Source organism: Salmo trutta, chromosome 32 (assembly GCF_901001165.1).
Source record: "Salmo trutta chromosome 32, fSalTru1.1, whole genome shotgun sequence".
Taxonomy (NCBI): Eukaryota; Metazoa; Chordata; class Actinopteri; order Salmoniformes; family Salmonidae; genus Salmo; species Salmo trutta.
Window position 1 is genome coordinate 42,520,900 of NC_042988.1, and position 24,130 is coordinate 42,545,029.

General features: G+C 40.8%; 1 protein-coding gene and 1 long non-coding RNA gene across 2 annotated transcripts in view; one reads left to right on the forward strand and one right to left on the reverse strand.

Moving 5' to 3' along the window:
- Positions 1–24,130, forward strand: part of LOC115171939 (NLR family CARD domain-containing protein 3-like) — a 1,137,260-nt gene that overhangs the window by 254,638 nt on the left and 858,492 nt on the right. The window lies entirely within an intron of this gene.
- LOC115171958 (uncharacterized) lies at positions 7,513–23,728 on the reverse strand. The gene is made up of 3 exons (XR_003871309.1): positions 23,589–23,728; positions 15,423–15,539; positions 7,513–7,566 (listed from the first exon to the last, which is right to left on the reverse strand). It is a non-coding gene; the product is annotated as an uncharacterized LOC115171958 (long non-coding RNA).

Consider the following 24,130-nt stretch of genomic DNA (forward strand, 5'->3'; position numbering starts at 1 on the left):
AATGTGATCAGATGGGTCAGTGTGTCAGAGGAGGCTCTATGGAAGGACAGAGTGCCGGCTGGCCAGTCCAGATACACTCCTACTCTGTGGGAGCTGGAGGAGGGGACGTCTATGGTAGTGTGATTATTGTTGTGCCTGGCAATGTAACTGTTGTCAGAGCAGAACAGACTCCAGGACTTGTCATTGTATCCAAGCCAACAGTCATCACCCCCTCCTCTCCTGTTGATTCCTTTATATGTCACTCCTATAACAGCCCCTCTCCCACTACACTCTACCTCCCAGTAACAGCGTCCAGTCAGACCCTCTCTACACAGCACCTGTCTACAGTACTCAAATCTCTCTGGGTGATCAGGATACGGCTGCTTCTCTCTCCTACATGTCACCTTTCTGTTCTCCTCAGACAGAGAGAGGCGTCTGTCTACTGTGTTTAGGTCCAGTGTGAGATCACAGACATCTGATGGATGAAACCAGACACAATATTAGAAATCATCATCATTCACATTAGAATGTTAACTCACTTTTCACTAATTCATTTAATGTAGATGTTTCTAGGTATCAAAAGGAGAAGTTAAGGTAGCTTGAGACTTGTTGAATGATCATATGTTATACTGTATGGTAATATAAAACACACTTATTCTGATTAATTACACACACACATTGTCATATCAACTCTTTCTAAACTTTGGTGTCCCTGATTTCTGCTTCTGTAGAACTACAGATGATATTTAATATGACCAAGTAAGTAATGATGGTGGTCTTTGACTTTTACTTAACTTGAATTAAGACTTATTCTTAGTCATATTCTTCACAGCAGTCAACACTCACATTTTCTAAGCCCAGGTTTCATTGTGTTCTCTCCACCATGTTCCACACTGTAGCGGTAAGCAGAAGAACAGACAGTCATTGAGTGATACACCTGAACACACACACACAGGACACACACACACACACACACACACACACACACACACAGTCATCATATAACTTTGTACAAGTAGTGGTAAGAATGTTTGTCTTAACTACCCTGATAAGTCAAACATGTCTGATATGAACATTGACATAAACCCTCTACATACTTGAGTTTCTCCAGTCTGCAGTGTGGATCTTCCAGTCCAGCAGAGAGCAGTCTGACTCCTGAGTCTCCTGGGTGATTGTAGCTCAGGTCCAGCTCTCTCAGGTGTGAGGGGTTTGACCTCAGAGCTGAGACCAGAGAAGCACAGCCTTCCTCTGTGACTAGACAGCCTGACAGCCTGCAAAGAGTCAAATCATATTAAAATCACACTGCTATTCTTTGGTGGTGAAATAGTGGCAGTATATTTTTCAACATATTCAGATACATCAGTGTCCTGAAACCTGCCATAGCTATTCATAAATGAAAGAATCTATCATTATTATAAACGATCACAATATTACTTGTAGATAGAAAAATGTATAGTACAAATATTTGAGCAGACTGACCAGACCAGTTTAAAAAGCAGTATCAGTCAGAAGACAGACAGTTATGTATCAGATTTAGATTGTATTGAGTACAATACACGGTTGTTCATGTTCAAAGTATAGGCATTTCCATGAGTGTAGTGTATTCAACTGGATATACTTGAATCCACTCTGAGTTTCCCGCTCTTTAGCGGTCTCCACCGCCTTTCCTTTGTCTACCAAGCAGTCATATCGGTTTCGTCCGCTAGCGACTTTTTCGTTGTGTCATGTAGTAACCAATGTATGACCTATTGTGTGTGTGTTTATGTAATTGTGTGATTCATTAAGTTAGTTAGAAAACTAAATAATTAATCCAGTTTGTATATTGCTGATTAATGATCTATGTTAGGGTTTGTGCAGATATCCAAGGGGTTGCTACGTTCAGTAATGCAACTGATGAGGTAATACAATTCATTAATAAGTGACTGTAATCGATAAGATATGAAAATATCTGAAGAGTTATATTCTGGAAATTGACACTCTATAAACAACATGTTCCCGTGGTGCCCCGACTTCCTAGTTAATTAAAGTTACATGATTAGTTTAATCGCGTAATTCAACTACAGATAGAAAATGTATTTAATAATATACAGTCTTCATATTTAATGATAGACAACGCTACGACAGCACCATTTGGCATGTCACCACTTTCAGATACAACATGTGGAACTCTCACAGTGACCAAAGAGGAGATGGTAACAACGTACTTCCATGTAAAGATAATATTGTCCTCACATCAATTTAGTTGACCAAGAACCTTTCCAATGTTTGATGACAACAGCCGGGAGCCATTTTCAATTTAAATTCCGTATTCCACAAAGTAGTCAGGTCTATTCCAGAAGGAGTCAAAATAGTCGACGAAGGACATACCCGAGTCCTTGGTCAGATGCATTAATCACTGGTGAAGAGACCAAAGACGGCTAAAACACTCAGTCCCACAACGGGGATGGAATTGGGCCCGAGATAATTATATGTTCTGCTAATTTCTGAGCATTCTCCAAGAGTTGTAAGAAATGGTCTATTAGCTTTACAGATTTCACATGATGTCATTAGACCCAATATGCAACACAACTGTTTTCAGAGCAGGAATCTGTTTCTTGATGGTGGACTTCTGATAACGCCAATATCCTAGCTCCAGGAAAACAAAGTGCACGGGTATTTCGACATCCACCGATCTATGATGCAGTATGCTGGAGCACAGCACCAAATTTAAAACTGTAAGCTTCACTGTCCAAACACAAATGGTGTAGACTGCGTGTGCCTGGTAAACACGTGTGGATCTGGTGAACAGTTATCACTTGTTGACCAACTACAGGAATACTGACCTCAGAGTCTCCAGTTTACAGTGGGGATTCCCCAGTCCAGCAGAGAGCAGCTTCACTCCTGAATCCTTCAGGTCATTGTTACTCAGATCCAGCTCTCTCAGGTGTGAGGGGTTTGACTTCAGAGCTGAGACCAGAGAAGCACAGCCTTCTTCTGTGCCTAGACAGCCTGACAGCCTGCAAAGAGTCAAATCATATTAAAATCACACTGATATTCTTTGGTGGTGAAAATAGTGGGGGTACGTATTTTTTCAACCTATTCAGATACATCAGTGTCCTGAAACATGCCATGTCCATTCATAAATTAATGTATCATTATTATAAATGACAAATTATCAAAGTATTGCTTGTAGAGAGAGAAATGTATAGTATGAATATTTGAGTAGACTGACCAGACCAGTTTATAAATCAGTATCAGTCAAAAGATAGACAGTGAGGTATCAGATTTAGATTGTATTGAGTATACAGTCCACACCATATCTATTTTGACAGTGAAGCTAACATTTTAAATGTGGCTCTATACTACAACATTTTGGAATTGAGATACAATGTTTTATATGTGACAGTATATAATGTCACCTTTTATTTGAGGATATTTCCCCATTTAGAAAAATAAAAGCACTTTATGTTGTTAGGTTGTAAATAATAAGAGTAATAAACTCAGGGAGGATTAGTAGCTCAAACCAAGTTTATTCACCCACTGGGCCATACAGCTGCATAAGACAAAGACCATATTCACACGAGCACCAGTATTTAACCCTTTCTCCTACGCTGAGTCTCCTCCTACACACCATAACAGCCAATACACCTCTGTTGCTAGACAGAAGATGAGTGATATATGTTCTTCCTCATTTCATCTAACCTGACCTCTGCCCACATTCACTCCTCCTCACATCACGGCTGTCATGGTGACTTGTACCAGACTGTGTCTCTTCTCCTCCCAGAGGATCCCTGATGTCTAACAATAACATATCCTGACATAATGTAAACGTTATACATTACCCTCTCTCCCTCAGTGACATATCCTGACATAATGTAAAGGTTATACATTACCCTCTCTCCCTCAGTGACATATACTGACATAATGAAAACATTATGCATTACCCTCTCTACCTCAGTGACATGAATAAGTATACTTCATGATTTCAAAAGTTAAGAAATAAGAACCCATCAATGTATCTTGTTCCCCTATTTGAAGAAGTCATAAGTATTCTGAACAATTCACTTATAGACTATTGAAGTAGTCAAACATTTAGTATTTGGTCCCATATTCTTTGAACGCAATGACCACATCAAGCCTGTGACTGCCATGATTGAGAAAGATCATGAATGAATCATGAATAACAATGATTGAGAACGTTAACAGAGGCCATAACAAAACATGCTAACCTCTCACCATTACCAATAACAGAGGCCACAACAAAACATGCTAACCTCTCACCATTACCAATAACAGAGGCTACAACAAAACATGCTAACCTCTCACCATTAACCTCAAATTAAAGGTGACATTCTGTACTGTCACCTAATATGAAACATTCTACCTCAACTCCAAAATGCTGGAGCATAGCACCTACATTAAAACTGTAAGCTTCTCTGTCCAAACACATATGGTGTGGACTATGTGTACCTGGTAAACACATGTGGATCTGGTTAACAGTTATCACTTGTTGACCAACTACAGGAATACTGACCTCAGAGTCTCCAGTTTACAGTGGGGATTCCCCAGTCCAGCAGAGAGCAGCTTCAGTCCTGAATCCTTCAGGTCATTGTTACTCAGGTCCAGCTCTCTCAGGTGTGAGGGGTTTGACCTCAGAGCTGAGACCAGAGAAGCACAGCCTTCCTCTGTGACTCCACAGCCTGACAGCCTGACAAAGAGATCATCATGACTTCACAAAAACACTGTTGATTTAACGAGTAGTGTAGAAGGACAATGGCAGATGCATTTGGTTTATTCTCTCAAACGGATTCATCTTCCGTCTCCTAGAATTTTATGGTCATAATGTTATACTAGTGTGAAAATCAATGCATTTATTCAATATGTTATTCAATATAATATTATATACATATAATAATACATATCTTGCTCTAAACAGAATATTTCTTCCTGATGATTAGTTCTTATACGTCATTTGATGTACTCACAGAGCAGCTCTGGAGGCTTTGACCACTGGCAGCAGCCTCAGAAGACCTTCCTCTGATCTGGAGTATTTCTTCAGGTCAAACACTTCCAGCTCCTTTTCTGAAGTCAGCAACACAAAGACCAGAGCTGACCACTGTGCAGGTGACAGGTTGGGTTTTGAGAGACTTCCTGAGCTCAGGTAGCTTTGGATCTCCTCCACTAGAGAATGGTCATTCAGTTCATTCAGACAGTGGAACAGATTGATGCTCCTCTCTGGAGAGGGATTCTCCCTGATCTTCTCCTTGATGTACTTGACTGTTTCTTCATGGCTCTGTGAGCTGCTTCTTGTCTTTGTCAGTAGACCTCGTAAGTGCTTCTGATTGGACTCCAGTGAGAGGCCCAGAAGGAAGCGGAGGAAAAGGTCCAGGTTTCCCGTCTCACTTTGTAAGGCTTTATCCACAGCACTCTTGTAGAAAGTAACTTCAGGCTCATCTCTGAACAGCAAAGAAAAGTTATTGGATTTTGTTTGCAGTTGGTCCATTAGATTCTCATTGTTGTTGATGAATGAGAGGAACACATATACAGCAGCCAAAAACTCCTGAATGCTCAGATGAACAAAGCAGTACACCTTGTTCTGGTACAGAACACATTCCTCTTTAAAGAGCTGTGTGCACAATCCTGAGTACACTGAGGCTTCATTGACATCAATGCCAGCCTCTTTCAGGTCTTCTTCATAGAAAATCAGATTGCCCTTCACAAGCTGTTGAAAAGCCAGTTTTCCCAGTGACAGAATGCTCTCTTTATTCCAGTGTGGACCTGTCTCTTCTTTCCCAAGATACTTTTCATTATTCTGTCTGGTATGAAACGTCACAAGGTGTGTGTACATCTCAGTCAGAGTCTTGGGCATCTCTTCTCTCTTATGTTCCATCATGTGTTCAAGGACTGTTGCAGAAATCCAACAGAAGACTGGAATGTGGCACATGATGTGGAGGCTCCTTGATGTCTTTATGTGTGAGATGATTCTGCTGGCCAGGTCCTCATCACTGAATCTCTTCCTGAAGTACTCCTCCTTCTGTGGGTCATTGAACCCTCGTACCTCTGTCACCTGGTCAACACACCCTGAAGGGATCTTATTGGCTGCTGCAGGTCGGGTAGTTATCCAGAGGAGAGCAGAGGGAAGCAGATTTCCCTTGATGAGATTTGTCAGCAGAACATCCACTGAGGTTGACTCTGTGACGTCCCAACAGATCTTGTTCTTCTGGAAGTCTAGGGGCAGTCGGCACTCATCCAGACCATCAAAGATGAACAGAACGTTGTACTTGTTGTAGATGGAGATTCCTGATTGTTTGGTTTCCATTGAGAAGTGATTGAGAAGTTCAATCAAAGTGTGTTTGTCCTCTTGCATCAAATTCAGCTCCCGGAAAGGGAATGAAAATACAAATTGGACATCCTGATTTGCTTTTCCTTCAGCCCAGTCCAGAATGAACTTCTGCACAGAGACTGTTTTTCCAATGCCAGCAACTCCCTTTGTCAGCACAGTTCTGATACTTTTGTCTTGTCCAGTTAAGGGTTTGAAGATGTCGTTACATTTGACTGCAGTGTCTGGTCTTGCTTGTTTCCTGGTTGTTGTCTCAATCTGTCTCAGCTCATGTTCATTATTGACCTCTCCTGTTCCAGCCTCTGTGATGTAGAGCTCTGTGTAGATCTTATTGAGAAGTGTTGGGTTTCCTTGTTTAGCGATCCCCTCAAATACACATTGAAACTTCTTCTTTAGATTAGATTTGAGTTCACGTTGGCAAATCACAGCAAGCTCATCTGAATGAAGAAATAACACAGAGGATATTAATATTACGTCTGTTTTAATGCCTACAGTATTGTAGGACTGTTATAAAGTTGTACATTATAATAATGTCTTCTCTTAAATGACTGTATAAATGTGTAAATGTTTTCATAATGCATTGCAGACTGGTGTTACTGATTATATTATTATTGGTATTATTGATGGTATTATTATTATTAATGTTGTCTCTCTCTCTCTAAATTAATCACCACAACACATCCCTGCTGCTACTTGATGAGGTCACTAGGTGTTGTGTTAAGGCTGCTACAATATCATTGAGTTTCACAGCTACTTTAGCTGTACTTTAGCTACAGCTTTTAAATGTTATAAAACAACATTCAACATGAGGCAGACAGATCTTACATTTCTCCAGTGTGTCAGCAAGCTCCTTCTGGTTCATTTTCCTCAGGACGTGCAGTGTGATCTTCAGAGCCCCCTCTCTGGCAGTGCTCTCCTGCTTCTCATCTTCAGCATCCACCACTTCCTTATCCTGCTTCTGACTCTCAAAGCCTTCTGGGAGTTCTGGACTAAGAATCCTCTTGAACCTCTTCAGTTCATTCTTCACAAATGTCATAATATTCTCTTCAAGCAACTAAATTAAATAAAGTAAATAAGTTTAGCAAGAGAAGAAATGCTTTCTCATCAACAAATTAATGAATGATTGACAGATCAACTTTACTTGAGGTAAACAAAAACAAATGTACATAACAGGACCACATACACTGAATATGGAGGCCAGGTCTGCTTGATGACTCTGGGAAGACTGACCACTGAGAATCTCTGACTCTGATCTCTCCTGTTGGTTTCTGTGGACAAAACATGAGATTACATCTCCTCATCCAGGGAGTACACACACACACACACACACACACACACACACACACACACACACACACACACACACACACACACACACACACACACACACACACACACACACACACACACACACACACACACACACACATATAGAGTTCAGTGTGTCAAATCGGAGGGCCTGTTGTCCGGGCCTCTGGCAGTCTCTATGGGGGTGCAACAAGGTTCAATTCTCGGGCCAACTCTCTTCTCTGTATACATCAATGATGTCGCTCTTGCTGCTGGTGAGTCTCTGATCCACCTCTACGCAGACGACACCATTCTGTATACTTCTGGCCCTTCATTGGACACTGTGTTAACAACCCTCCAGACGAGTTTCAATGCCATACAACTCTCATCCGTGGCCTCCAACTGCTCTTAAATACAAGTAAAACTAAATGCATGCTCTTCAACTGACGCTGCCTGCACCTGCCCGCCCATCCAGCATCACTACTCTGGACGGTTCTGACTTAGAATATGTGGAAAACTACAAATACCTAGGTGTCTGGTTAGACTGTAAACTCTCCTTCCAGACTCACATCAAACATCTCCAATCCAAAGTTAAATCTAGAATTGTCTTCCTATTTCGCAAAACAAAGCATCCTTCACTCATGCTGCCAAACATACCCTTGTAAAACTGACCATCCTACCGATCTTCGACTTCGGTGATGTCATTTACAAAATAGTCTCCAATACCCTACTCAATACATTGGATGCAGTCTATCACAGTTCCTTCTGTATCATCTGTTTTGTCGCCAAAGCCCCATATACTACCCACCACTGCAACCTGTGTGCTCTCGTTGGCTGGCCCTCGCTTCATACTCGTCGCCAAACCCACTGGCTCCAGGTCATCTACAAGACCCTGCTTGGTAAAGTCCCCCCTTATCTCAGCTCGCTGGTCACCATAGCAGCACCCACTTGTAGCACACGCTCCAGCAGGTATATCTTTCTGGTCACCCCCAAAGCCAATTCCTTCTTCGGCCGCCTCTCCTTCCAGTTCTCTGCTGCCAATGGCTGGAACGAACTACAAAAATCTCTGAAACTGGAAACACTTATCTCCCTCACTAGCTTTAAGCACCATCTGTCAGAGCAGCTCACAGATTACTGCACCTGTACATAGCCCATCTATAATTTAGCCCAAACACCTACCTCTTCCCCTACTGCATTTATTTATTTTGCTCCTTTGCACCCCATTATTTATATTTCTACTTTGCACTTTCTTCCACTGCAAATCTGCCATTCCAGTGTTTTAATTGCTATATTGTATTTACTTCACCACCATGGCCTTTTTTTGCCTTTACCTCCCTTATCTCACCTCATTTGCTCACATTGTATATAGACTTATTTTTCTACTGTATTATTGACTGTATGTTTGTTTTACTCCATGTGTAACTCTGTGTTGTTGTTTGTGTCGAACTGCTTTGCTTAATCTTGGCCAGGTCGCAATAGTAAATGGGAACTTGTTCTCAACTTGCCTACCTGGTTAAATAAAGGTGAAAAAAAAATGAAAAAAGTGAAAACAACTAAAATAAATGGGAAAATGGGAGAGGAGAAATGACTAGAGACAGTGTTGTTTAACTCACTGACCATGACCCATGAGTTCTTCTTACCTTTGTTCAGTAGTAAAGTCTCCCTCTCTAAACTCTATAGGTTCACCCATAGACTGGTCACTCTTCATGGACACACAGCTGGGAACAGGGGAGGCTGGTCTCTCCTGCTTGATTGGGCTTCAACACAACAGAGACAAACATTACATCTCTCATCTACTCTGAGCTCAGATGGGGAAAGAAGAGTTTCATTCAAAAACGCTATATATCCATCTTCAGAAACATTAGTAAATTAGCTTTTATTTCTTAAAGACATTTTGAAAGAGATTGTTGTGTTTTTTCACGATCTAATCATGGCATGGGGTTGTTCAATAACAGACATGTATTTGTTTAAAATCTATCAGTTGATGGTTTCATTTCAGAGAGACACATAATCATGCAAAATGCTGTATATCTGCCTCACTCTCAGAGAAATCAGTAGAACTGCTAGGTTTAACACCGTAACAATATATATCTGCCTCACTCTCAGAGAAATCAGTAGTACTGCTAGGTTTTATACAGTATTAATATATGTCTGTCTCACTCTCAGAGAAATCAGTAGTACTGCTAGGTTTTACACAGTAATAATATATATCTGCCTCACTCTCAGAGAAATCAGTAGTACTGCTAGGTTTTACACAGAAATAATATATATCTGCCTCACTCTCAGAGAAATCAGTAGTACTGCTAGGTTTAATACAGTAATAATATATATCTGCCTCACTCTCAGAGAAATCAGTAGTACTGCTAGGTTTAACACAGTAATAATATATATCTGCCTCTCAGAGAAATCAGTAGTACTGCTAGGTTTTACACAGTCAAATGTAACAAATAACTACATTTTTTATAAAGATAGGTACAAATTATACATTTGTGACATCAATATAAAAAAATATATAATGTAAAAGATTAAATACAGTAATATGAGATCTGTATGTAAAACATTTACTTTTGAATTCAGCAGATGTTTTTATCCAGGGTCTGGTTTCACAAAAGCATCTTAAAGCTAATTTCATCATTAAAACCTTCGTAGGAGTATTGTTAAATCTCTGAGCTGTTTCCCTAAACCATCGTTATTAACGTTGAACAGCTTAGTGCATCGTTAAATGTTTTTCTGCCCTCCTGCATCACTTTATACACAGAAGATCTCTGCTAAACATAGAATCACATGGTTTATTAGTCTCTTTGTGACGACTGATAACTTCAGAACAAAGTTGACAACAAATACAAAGTTGCAAATGTCTTTGCATTTGATAAAAACAAGCGACGCATAAAATTATTCTTCAAATGAAAACCGAGATGACAGCATTAAAATATAAACAGTAGGCAATAGGCCTATTACAATCAGATTGAAATACATGTTTAAGTTCAATCGAGTTGTATTTTGCTACTTGTAGACTACGGTCTGTAATTTGTCTCAATATATTTTATGATGTGATGCCTAATGCTTATCTGTGCCAAATTTGTGATATAGTGCATTTTTATTGGGTAAGCATTAGAATAAGCCTCCTCAATATTTGCAGCCAGTATTGATACATGATCCTCCTGACGTGATTCCGTTTTGTGCTGTTTATCCGGTTTCTACCTGTCTGCCTGCGGCTATAGAACCCTGACCTGTTCACCTGACGTGCTACCTTGCCCCGGACTTGCTGTTTCGACCCTCTCTCTCTACCACACCTGCTGTCTCGACCGCTGTCTCGACCTCAGAGACAGGGAGGGAAAGTAGTGTTTGTTTAATATTGTTTTAGGACTATGAAAATGGATAAAAGGATTAGCCTATGGATTATGAAAACAACAAAAATAAATGGTAAAATGTGAAAGGAGAAATGACTAGAGACAGTGTTGTTTAACTCACTGACCACGACCCATGAGTTCTTCTTACCTTTGTTCAGTAGAAAAGTCTCTCTCTCTAAACAGTATAGGTAGACCCATAGACTGGTCACTCTTCATGGACACACAGCTGGGAACAGGGGAGGCTGGTCTCTTCCTCTTGATTGGTCTTCAACACAACAGAGACAAACATTACATCTCTCATCTACTCTGATCTCAGATGGGGAAAGAAGAGTTTCATTCCAAAACGCTATATATCCATCTTCAGAAATGTTGGTACATTAGATTTTATTGTTTAAAGAAATTATTAAACCACTACAAGGCTTTATAAAGGCTTCTACAGTGTTTAATTTCCACTTAAAAATGTCAGACTTGATTTGCCCTTACAAAGCATTTCCATTAATTATAATCCACATAACAAAATGCTAATTTGCTGTTATTTTCCTGCTGTGAAAAACTGGGTCAAATTAAGATATGGCATCTGTAAGTCCATTCATCTTATGATATCTAGGTGGGACAACCACATATCACAGTCAGATATACAGGATACGAACATTCCATTCCTGCTAAACAATGGATATATAGATATCTAGGTGGATATATAGATGTCTAGGTGGATATATAGATAACTAGGTGGATATATAGATGTCTAGGTGGATATATAGATATCTAGGTGGATATATAGATATCTAGGTGGATATATAGATATCTAGGTGGATATAGAGATATCTAGGTGGATATATAGATATCTAGGTGGATATAGAGATATCTAGGTGGATATATAGATGTCTTGGTGGATATATAGATATCTAGGTGGAGATATAGATATCTAGGTGGATATAGAGATATCTAGGTGGATATATAGATGTCTAGGTGGATATATAGATATCTAGGTGGATATATAGATATCTAGGTGGATATATAGATGTCTAGGTGGATATATAGATATCTAGGTGGATATATAGATGTCTAGGTGGATATAGAGATATCTAGGTGGATATATAGATGTCTAGGTGGATATATAGATGTCTAGGTGGATATATAGATGTCTAGGTGGATATATAGATGTCTAGGTGGATATATAGATATCTAGGTGGATATATAGATATCTAGGTGGATATCTAGATATCTAGGTGGATATATAGATATCTAGGTGGATATATAGATGTCTAGGTGGATATATTGATGTCTAGGTGGATATATAGATATCTAGGTGGATATATAGATATCTAGGTGGATATATAGATGTCTAGGTGGATATATAGATATCTAGGTGGATATATAGATGTCTAGGTGGATATATAGATATCTAGGTGAATATATAGATATCTAGGTGGATATATAGATGTCTAGGTGGATATATAGATATCTAGGTGGATATATAGATATCTAGGTGGATATATAGATGTCTAGGTGGATATATAGATGTCTAGGTGGATATATAGATGTCTAGGTGGATATATAGATGTCTAGGTGGATATATAGATGTCTAGGTGGATATATAGATGTCTAGGTGGATATATAGATATCTAGGTGGATATATAGATATCTAGGTGGATATATAGATATCTAGGTGGATATATAGATATCTAGGTGGATATATAGATGTATAGGTGGATATATAGATATCTAGGTGGATATATAGATATCTAGGTGGATATATAGATGTCTAGGTGGATATATTGATGTCTAGGTGGATATATAGATATCTAGGTGGATATATAGATATCTAGGTGGATATATAGATGTCTAGGTGGATATATAGATATCTAGGTGGATATATAGATGTCTAGGTGGATATATAGATATCTAGGTGAATATATAGATATCTAGGTGGATATATAGATCTCTAGGTGGATATATAGATATCTAGGTGGATATATAGTTATCTAGGTGGATATATAGATGTCTAGGTGGATATATAGATGTCTAGGTGGATATATAGATGTCTAGGTGGATATATAGATGTCTAGGTGGATATATAGATGTCTAGGTGGATATATAGATGTCTAGGTGGATATATAGATATCTAGGTGGATATATAGATATCTAGGTGGATATATAGATATCTAGGTGGATATATAGATATCTAGGTGGATATATAGATGTATAGGTGGATATATAGATATCTAGGTGGATATATAGATATCTAGGTGGATATATAGATGTCTAGGTGGATATATAGATATCTAGGTGGATATATAGATATCTAGGTGGATATATAGATATCTAGGTGGATATATAGATATCTAGGTGGATATATAGATATCTAGGTGGATATATAGATGTATAGGTGGATATATAGATATCTAGGTGGATATATAGATATCTAGGTGGATATATAGATGTCTAGGTGGATATATAGATATCTAGGTGGATATATAGATGTCTAGGTGGATATATAGATATCTAGGTGGATATATAGATGTCCAGGTGGATATATAGATATCTAGGTGGATATATAGATATCTAGGTGGATTTATAGATGTATAGGTGGATATAAAGATATCTAGGTGGATATATAGATATCTAGGTGGATATATAGATATCTAGGTGGATATATAGATGTCTAGGTGGATATATAGATATCTAGGTGGATATATAGATATCTAGGTGGATATATAGATATCTAGGTGTCACGACTTCCGACGAAGTGGTGTTCGGCGGTCGACGTCACTGGTCTTCTAGCCATCATTGATCCATTTTCATTGGTTTTGTCTTGTCTTCCTACACACCTGGTTCCAATCCCATTCATTACATCTTGTGTATTTAACCCTCTGTTTCCCCTCATGTCCTTGTCAGAGATTGTTTGTTGTATGTAGGTGTGTTATTTTGTTCTGGTGTGCGACGGGTTTTGCGCCCTATTATGTTATTTTTGAATACTTTGGTTTTCTGATTTTTTTTTTTTTTTATGTTTATTAAACAGCTCTGTTTTTACCAAGTTCATTCTCCTGCGCCTGACTTCCCTGCCACCAGCACGCACCGCATTACACTAGGTGAGACAACCACATATCACAGTCAAATATACAGGACACTAACATTCCATTCCTGCTAATCAATGGATATATAGCGTTTTGCAAAAAACACATTTTCATACACATCTAAAATCTAGAACAGTTATATAGAATGTACCCATAAGCAATCATTTCTGAATAAAAAACTATTTAGAATATACATTCTTAAGCAATATTGTCAGCTCACCTCTTAGTTTTGGTGATATGTCCCCCAGAGAGACTCATTTTAGAGCACTGAGCTCTAAACAGAGATACAACATGTTGGTTGTGGTTAACACAGTGACAACTAAACAGAGATCCAGCATGTTGGTTGTGGTTAACACAGTGACAACTAAACAGAGATCCAGCATGTTGGTTGTGGTTAACACAGTGACAACTAAACAGAGATCCAGCATGTTGGTTGTGGTTAACACAGTGACAACTAAACAGAGATCCAACATGTTGGTTGTGGTTAACACAGTAACAACTAAACAGAGATCCAGCATGTTGGTTGTGGTCAACACAGTGACAACTAAACAGAGATCCAGCATGTTGGTTGTGGTTAACACAGTGACAACTAAACAGAGATCCAGCATGTTGGTTGTGGTCAACACAGTGACAACTAAACAGAGATCCAGCATGTTGGTTGTGGTTAACACAGTAACAACTAAACAGAGATCCAGCATGTTGGTTGTGGTTAACACAGTGACAACTAAACAGAGATCCAGCATGTTGGTTGTGGTTAACACAGTGACAACTAAACAGAGATCCAGCATGTTGGTTGTGGTTAACACAGTAACAACTAAACAGAGATACAGCATGTTGGTTGTGGTTAACACAGTAACAACTAAACAGAGATCCAGCATGTTGGTTGTGGTTAACACAGTGACAACTAAACAGAGATCCAGCATGTTGGTTGTGGTTAACACAGTAACAACTAAACAGAGATCCAGCATGTTGGTTGTGGTTAACACAGTGACAACTAAACAGAGATCCAGCATGTTGGTTGTGGTTAACACAGTGACAACTAATTATTTTATTAATTATCTCTTAGAAATAAAACCGTTTACTAACAGACACATCCAAACAGTCAGGTTATTTAATGTAATTACTTTTTCTAGCCCAATGACTACTCAAAACCCTCCCACAAGACCTGAACACTAACTAATAGCCCCTGATAGGCCTACATCTTATTTTGGGGCGGCAGGTAGCCAGACGTGCACACACAGGGAGGGAATGTTGTGTTTGTTTAATATTGTTTTAGGACTATGAAAATGGACAAAAGGAAAAGACAATGGATTATGAAAACAACAACAATAAATGTGAAAATGGGAGAGGAGAAATGACTAGAGACAGTGTTGTTTAACTCACTGACCATGACCCATGAGTTCTTCTTACCTTTGTTCAGTAGAAAGGTCTCCCTCTCTAAACAGTATAGGTAGACCCATAGACTGGTCACTCTTCATGGACACACAGCTGGGAACAGGGGAGGCTGGTCTCTCCTGCTTGATTGGACTTCAACAGAGACAAACATTACATATCTCATCTACTCTGAGCTCAGATGGGGAAACATATGAGTTTCATTACATAACACTAAATATCACTTTTCAGAAATGTTGGTAAATTATCTCATTATTTAAAGAAATGATTAAACCACTACAAGGCTTTATAAAGACTTTTAAAGTGGGTAATTTCCACATAAAATGCACATTTGCTGTTATTTTCCCGACGTGAGAAACTGGGTCAAATTAACATGGCATCTGCAAGTGAATTCATCTTTAGATATCTAGGTGGGACAACCACATATCACAGTTAAATATACTGGATACCAACATTCCACTCCTGATAAAGAATGGATATATAGATGTCTAGGTGGATATATAGATGTCTAGGTGGATATATAGATATCTAGGTGGATTTATAGATATCTAGGTGGATATATAGATGTCTAGGTGGATATATAGATATCTAGGTGGATATATAGATATCTAGGTGGATATATAGATATCTAGGTGGATATATAGATGTCTAGGTGGATATATAGATGTCTAGGTGGATATATAGATATCGAGGTGGATATATAGATATCTAGGTGGATATATAGATGTCTAGGTGGATATATAGATGTCTAGGTGGATATATAGATATCTAGGTGGATATATAGATATCTAGGCGGATATATAGATGTCTAGGCGGATATATAGATATCTAGGTGGATATATAGATGTCTAGGTGGATATATAGATGTCTAGGTGGATATATAGATGTCTAGGTGGATATATAGATATCTAGGTGGATATATAGATATCTAGGCGGATATATAGATATCTAGGTGGATATATAGATGTCTAGGTGGATATATAGATATCTAGGTGGATATATAGATGTCTAGGTAGATATATAGATATCTAGGTGGATATATAGATATCTAGGTGGATATATAGATATCTAGGTGGATATATAGATGTCTAGGTGGATATATAGATGTCTAGGTGGATATATAGATGTCTAGGTGGATATATAGATATCTAGGTGGATATATAGATGTCTAGGTGGATATATAGATATCTAGGTGGATATATAGATATCTAGGTGGATATATAGATGTCTAGGTGGATATATAGATATCTAGGTGGATATATAGATGTCTAGGTGGATATATAGATATCTAGGTGGATATATAGATGTCTAGGTGGATATATAGATATCTAGGTGGATATATAGATGTCTAGGTGGATATATTGTGACGACCCTCCCACTCTGTCTGCCGTATTCTCTCTTTTTGTTCTTGTTTCCTTAGTAGGATGCCGGTGGGCGGAGTTGGGAGGGTCATCAGATCTATTGGAGACACCTGGGCTCGGGTGTGTCCCAGGATAAAGGCACCTCTTCCACAGTCATTGGGAAGACTCTCTCCACGCAGACACATTGTTGATTTTGGTTGTGTAGTTTTGTGGCTTTTTGGTTATTTGCTTTGGCACCTTTCAACACCCTGCATTATTATATTCAGGTATGCAAAACACTCACTTACACTACTGATTACTGATTACACACACCATTGTTAATTATTTAGTTACTTTATTTAATAAATATATATTTTGATACTCCTTGTCTCCACGTTGTCTCCCTTTTGTTGCGAACTCTGAGCCGGGTCGTAACAAGTGGGGGCTCATCCGGGATTTTGAACGGATTGTGTTTGGGAGAAAACGTGGAGGTATGTTAAATTCTGTAGGTGCTTTGTTTGTATATTTTGTTAGTTTGAGTTTGGTGCTCAGTACTGGTTGCTTTTGTTTGTTTGGTTGGTGTGCTGTGTTGGAGAGAGTACATTGGTTAGTTTCCAGGCCCTGCCCAGCCTGGAAACGCTTGTTCTACTTGCTGTTGGGACGTTGGTCTGAGGAGGTGAGTGCAATCAGCTGTGTACCTCGGTGGGAGAATTGGGTAGGGTAGTGAAACTTACTACCCGGAGCTATAGCCTATTTCCCCTGATAGGCTTAGCGACGTGTTTCATTTTGGAATATGTTGGGCATTGTTAAAGTTTGTTATTTTTGTGTGGTGTCTGTGGACTGAGCAGTTGTCTCGGGAGCACATCCGTGGCTTGGTGGAATCTACCAGCGTGCTGGGGGGTTACTTCCTTGCCAGCGGGCTACAGTGCATAATTACCCATCGCAAATTTGCATGAAGACTAGGGTTGAGTTATTGTAGGTTTTGGGGAAGCTCCATATCTCATCTCTCTTTCTGTGGTGCCAGTGTGATTGTTATTTCTCTTGTTGTGGTCTGGTGTGCTCAGCAGAGGGGTTGAGTGAGACATTTTTTTTCTCTGACTATGGCGTCTAATGTAGACGAGTTCATTCGCTTTCCATCAGAGGAACTGTTAGACTTATGTACTAAAGAACAGCTGCTGAAGGTTGCTGAACACTACAAGGTTGAAATTAGTGATAAACGTCTAAAATTATATTAGGTTAATATTGAAGGCCAATCTGATGGAGAGCGGTATTCTTGACGTTACCACTGGGGCAGCCTCTGCTGAGGACTCACCGTCTCCCCGATATGTCACAATTACCGCTCCATCGGTTAGTCCTAGTAGTCTTCTTTTTGAACAGCAGAAAGAGCTGCTTCTGTTACAGCAAGAGCACGATCGGGTAAAATATGAAAAGGAATTGGCTGCTGATCAGTTAAAATATGAAAAGGAATTGGCTGCTGATCGGGTAAAATATGAGAAGGAATTGGAGTTTAAACAGGATATGGAGCGTGCTAAAATCAAGCTGCAACAAGAGCGACTAGAGTTGGTTAGGGAAGGAAAGCTCTCAGGAGAGAGTTTGCTCTGGGAAGGTGACGCAGATTTACTTAGGAATCGTTCCTCTTTTGGTCGTGCCCCGGACACATTTGACATTGTTGGGAATTTACGGTTGTTGCCTCAGTTTAATGAAAGGGACCCTGAGACATTCTTTTCGTTGTTTGAGCGTGTTGCTAACGCTAGGAGTTGGCCTGATTCTGATCGCGCTTTAATGTTGCAGTGTGTGCTGACTGGTAAAGCGCAGGAAGCATATTCAGCTCTTAGTGTAGCCGACAGTGTCAGTTATGATAAGGTTAAAACGGCGGTGTTACAGATTTACGAATTGGTTCCTGAGGCTTACCGCCAACGATTTAGAACTTTAAAAAGGGATGATAAGCAGACTCATGTTGAGTTTGCGCGAAAATTATCTTCACAGTTTAATCGCTGGTGTTCCGCCTCTGCGGTTATGACTTTTCAAGGGCTGTGTGATCTGATTATGTTGGAGCAATTTAAGGACACAATCCCCGATCATATAGCAACGTATATTAACGAACGAAAAGTAAAGACTGTCGCTGAAGCTGCGGTTTTGGCGGATGAATATGTTTTGACTCACAAAAGTGTTTTTGTAGAACCCCGTACTTGGAGTGAGTGGGGGCGTTCGGAGAGATTTGGGCCTCGCTCACAGAGATACTCTGGTTCACGGGCAGAGTTTTATTCAACTAGGGTTGAGCCTGACTCCGGTGGAAAAACAGAGTGTCACTACTGTCAAGACTCAGGTCATTGGAAAAACGAATGTCCGGTTCTCAGGTCTAGGGGTAAATTCAGTACGTGTGTTAACGTTAAATCTAGGCCTACGGCGTTGGCTGCGTCTGTTCCACATCAGGTTACTCATGACACATTGTCTCAGGCCCAGGGTCATGTGAAAGTCCATATTGACCCAGACTATTTACCTTTCATTACGGAGGGTTTTGTGTCTATGTTAGGAAGTAAGAACCTAGTGCCAGTGAAGATCTTACGAGACACAGGTGCCTCGGAATCGTTTGTGTTGGAATCTGTGTTACCCTTCTCTGCTGAGACTGATTCTGGGAATAGTGTTCTAATTAGGGGAATAGGTTTGAACAATCTGTCAGTTCCATTGCATAAACTGATATTGGATTGTGGGCTGGTGAAAGGTGAGGTTGTTGTGGGGGTGCGTCCTTCGTTGCCTATTGAGGGTATCGACGTTATCCTTGGGAATAACTTGGCTGGTGAGCGTGTGTGGCCTGTCGTGTTTCCATCTCTAGTGGTTTCCACTAAACCGTCAATTGTAGGGATTCCTGATGAGAGTGCGCAGAGTTTCCCAGAGGTGTTCTCTGCGTGTGCAGTGACGCGTTCTATGATCCATGGCGACCTAGTTACTGCGTCGGTAAATGAGAATACCACAAAGACGTCTCTCACTGTTTTCCCCGTTATCCCGTTACCTGTACCCCGCTCTGATTTAATCGATGCGCAACGGACTGACCCCACATTAGAAAAGTTGCGCGACCAAATTGTGCCTGTGGAACAGTGGGAGTCTACAGAGGACAGTAAATCTGTTATTTTGGCTGATACCGTTACATCCTTTGGTTGTTCTCATGCTAGGTCTGTGCATGATGAGGAAGATGTTCCTGGTCCCGACGATTGCATACTGCAAGGTAGATTGAGAAATTCAGAGACACTGGATATTTTGGACAACCTTCTTACTCATCTACCTGTTGATGGGCGGAAAGAGATGGTTGGTCTGATTCGGAAATTTCCGGAGTTCTCTGATACACCTACACGTACAAACTTGATAGAGCATGATATTGACATTGGAGATGCTGACCCCATTCGTCAGCGGTTCTATAGAGTCTTTGTAAAGAAACTGCATTGTCTGGATGCTGAGGTCAGGTACATGCTGGAGAGTAAGATAGCAGAGCTTTCTTTCTCCAGTTGGGCTTCTCCCTGTATCTTGGTCAGTAAACCGGATGGAACGGACCACCGTAAGGTAAACGGAGTCACTGAGCCAGATTAATTTCCTCTTCCTCGGATGGAAGACTGCGTTGAGCAAGTCGGCGCAGCTAAGTTTGTGAGCTAATTTGACCTGTTATTTTGCTATTGGCAGGTGCCACTGACGAGGAGGGCACATGAAATGTTTGCCTTTATTACACCCTCTGGTCGGTACTCGTATTCGGTTATGAGTTAGTGACTATGAATCGTTGGAGTGACTATGAATCGTTGGAGTGACTATGAATCGTTGGAGTGACTATGAATCGTTGGAGTGACTATGAATCGTTGGAGTGACTATGAATCGTTGGGAAATGACTAAACAGTTGAGAGATGTTGTTTGCGTTTGTAGATGATACGGTCTCTTGTGTGCCCTGTTCCTGAGTGTTATGACTGACCATTGTTTGATTTTGTCATGTTCTAACTTTCCTGCCTGTTCACTCCTGGTCTTGTTTTCTTCTTTCCTCTTAAAAGTTGCTTCCTGTGTAAAGGTTGCTGAGGTCTGGAGAGGAGGTTGGTTGGGGCAGGTGGAACTGTGAACACGTCACCCCTTGTCATTGTGTCATTAAGGCCTTGTCAATTTGGGACGCAGGGGCTGGTACGTTGTTCCGGGGTCCTTGTTGGTCCCCAGTTTTATGGGGGGGGGGGGGGGTTGTGACGACCCTCCCACTCTGTCTGCCGTATTCTCTCTTTTTGTTCTTGTTTCCTTAGTAGGATGCCGGTGGGCGGAGTTGGGAGGGTCATCAGATCTATTGGAGACACCTGGGCTCGGGTGTGTCCCAGGATAAAGGCACCTCTTCCACAGTCATTGGGAAGACTCTCTCCACGCAGACACTTTGTTGATTTTGGTTGTGTAGTTTTGTGGCTTTTTGGTTATTTGCTTTGGCACCTTTCAACACCCTGCATTATTATATTCAGGTATGCAAAACACTCACTTACACTACTGAGTACTGATTACACACACCATTGTTAATTATTTAGTTACTTTATTTAATAAATATATATTTTGATACTCCTTGTCTCCACGTTGTCTCCCTTTTGTTGCGAACTCTGAGCCGGGTCGTAAAAATATAGATATGTAGGTGGATATAGCGTTTTGCAAAAAACACATTTCCATGCACATCTAAAATCTAGAACAGTTATATAGAATGTACCCATAAGCAATCATTTCTGAATAAAAAAAACTATTTAGAATATACAGTCTTAAGCAATATTGTCAGCTCACATCTTAGTTTTGGTGATATGTCCCCCAGAGAGACTCATTTTAGAGCACTGAGCTCTAAACAGAGATCCAGCATGTTGGTTGTGGTTAACACAGTGACAACTAAACAGAGATCCAGCATGTTGGTTGTGGTTAACACAGTGACAACTAAACACTGATAACAATGAACTGACATACATACTCATTACGTTATCAAGCATATTTCCAACTGGTTTTATTATCAAAAGATGGTTCCTTTCCCCATGTTTGATGTTCCCAGACTCTTTATATTTAACACAGGCTATTCCAGTCCTTCTGTAGGGTCAGAGATAGAGGGGAAGGGAGAAGGTATTTATGGGGGGGTCATAAACCTTACCCACAGGCCAACGTCATGACAACAGGAAGCGGCGCAGGTCCTAATCCAGGCACTTGTCATCTCCCGTCTGGATTACTGCAACTCGCTGTTGGCTGGGCTCCCTGCCTGTGCCATTAAACCCCTACAACTCATCGAGAACGCCGCAGCCCGTCTGGTGTTCAACCTTCCCAAGTTCTCTCACGTCACCCCGCTCCTCCGCTCTCTCCACTGGCTTCCAGTTGAAGCTCGCATCCGCTACAAGACCATGGTGCTTGCCTACGGAGCTGTGAGGGGAACGGCACCTCCGTACGTTCAGGCTCTGATCAGGCCCTACACCCAAACAAGGGCACTGCGTTCATCCACCTCTGGCCTGCTCGCCTCCCTACCTCTGAGGAAGCACAGTTCCCGCTCAGCCCAGTCAAAACTGTTCGCTGCTCTGGCACCCCAATGGTGGAACAAGCTCCCTCACGACGCCAAGACAGCGGAGTCAATCACCACCTTCCGGAGACACCTGAAACCCCACCTCTTTAAGGAATACCTGGGATAGGATAAAGTAATCCTTCTAACCCCCCCCCTTAAAAGATTTAGATGCACTATTGTAAAGTGGTTGTTCCACTGGATATCATAAGGTGAATGCACCAATTTGTAAGTCACTCTGGATAAGAGCGTCTGCTAAATGACTTAAATGTAAATGTAATGTAAATGATGTTGGTTGTGGTTAACACAGTGACAACTAAGTAGAGATCCAGCATGTTGGTTGTGGTTAACACAGTGACAACTAAACAGAGATCCAGCATGTTGGTTGTGGTTAACACAGTGACAACTAATTATTTTATTCATTATCTCTTAGAAATAAAACCGTTTACAGACACATCCAAACAGTCAGGTTATTTAATGTAATTACTTTTTCAATCCCAATGACTACTCAAAACCCTCCCACAAGGCCTGAAAACTAACTAATAGCCCCTGATAGGCTACATCTTATTTTGGGGCAGCAGGTAGCCTAGTGGTTAGTGCGTTGGGGCGGCAGGTAGCCTAGTGGTTAGAGTGCTGGGGCGGCAGGTAGCCTAGTGGTTGAAGCGTTGGGGCGGCAGGTAGCCTAGTGGTTAGAGCGCTGGGGCGGCAAGTAGCCTAGTGGTTAGGGCGTTGGGGCGGCAGGTAGCCTAGTGGTTAGAGCGTTGGGACGGCAGGTAGCCTAGTGGTTAGAGCGTTGGGGCGGCAGGTAGCCTAGTGGTTAGAGCGTTGGGGCGGAAGGCAGCCTAGTGGTTAGAGCGTTGGGGCGGCAGGTAGCCTAGTGGTTAGAGCGCTGGGGCGGTAGGTATTCTAGTGGTTAGAGCGTTGGGGTGGCAGGTAGCCTAGTGGTTAGAGCATTGGGGCGGCAGGCAGCCTAGTGGTTAGAGCGTTGGGGCGGCAGGTAGCCTAGTGGTTAGAGCGCTGGGGCGGTAGGTATTCTAGTGGTTAGAGCGTTGGGGCGGCAGGCAGCCTAGTGGTTAGAGCGTTGGGGCGGCAGGTAGCCTAGTGGTTAGAGCGCTGGGGCGGCAGGTAGCCGGACGCACGCACACGCACACACAGGGAGGAAATGTTGTGTTTGTTTAATATTGTTTTAGGACTGTGAAAATGGACAAAAGGAAAAGCCTATGGATTATGAAAACAACAACAGTAAATGGTAAAATGGGAGAGGAGAAATGACTAGAGACAGTGTTGTTCAACTCACTGACCATGAGTTCTTCTTACCTTTGTTCAGTAGAAAAGTATCCCTCTCTAAACAGTATAGGTAGATCCATAGACTGGTCACTCTTCAGGAACACACAGCTGGGAACAGGGGAGGCTGGTCTCTCCTGCTTGATTGGACTTCAACACAGCAGAGACAAACATTACATCTCTCATCTACTCTGAGCTCAGATGGGGAAACGAGTTTCATTCCAAAACGCTAAATATCACTTTTCAGAAATGTTGGTATATTATCTCATTGTTTAAAGAAATGATTAAACCACTACAAGGCTTTATAAAGACTTCTAAAGTGGGTAATTTCCACATAAAATGCACATTTGCTGTTATTTTCCCGACGTGAGAAACTGGGTCAAATTAAGGTGGCATCTCTAAGTGAATTCATCTTTAGATATCTAGGTGAGACAACCACATATCACAGTCAAATATACAGGATACAAACATTCCATTCCTGATAAACAATGGATATATAGATATCTAGGTGGATATATAGATATCTAGGTGAGACAACCAGATATCACAGTCAAATATACAGGATACAAACATTC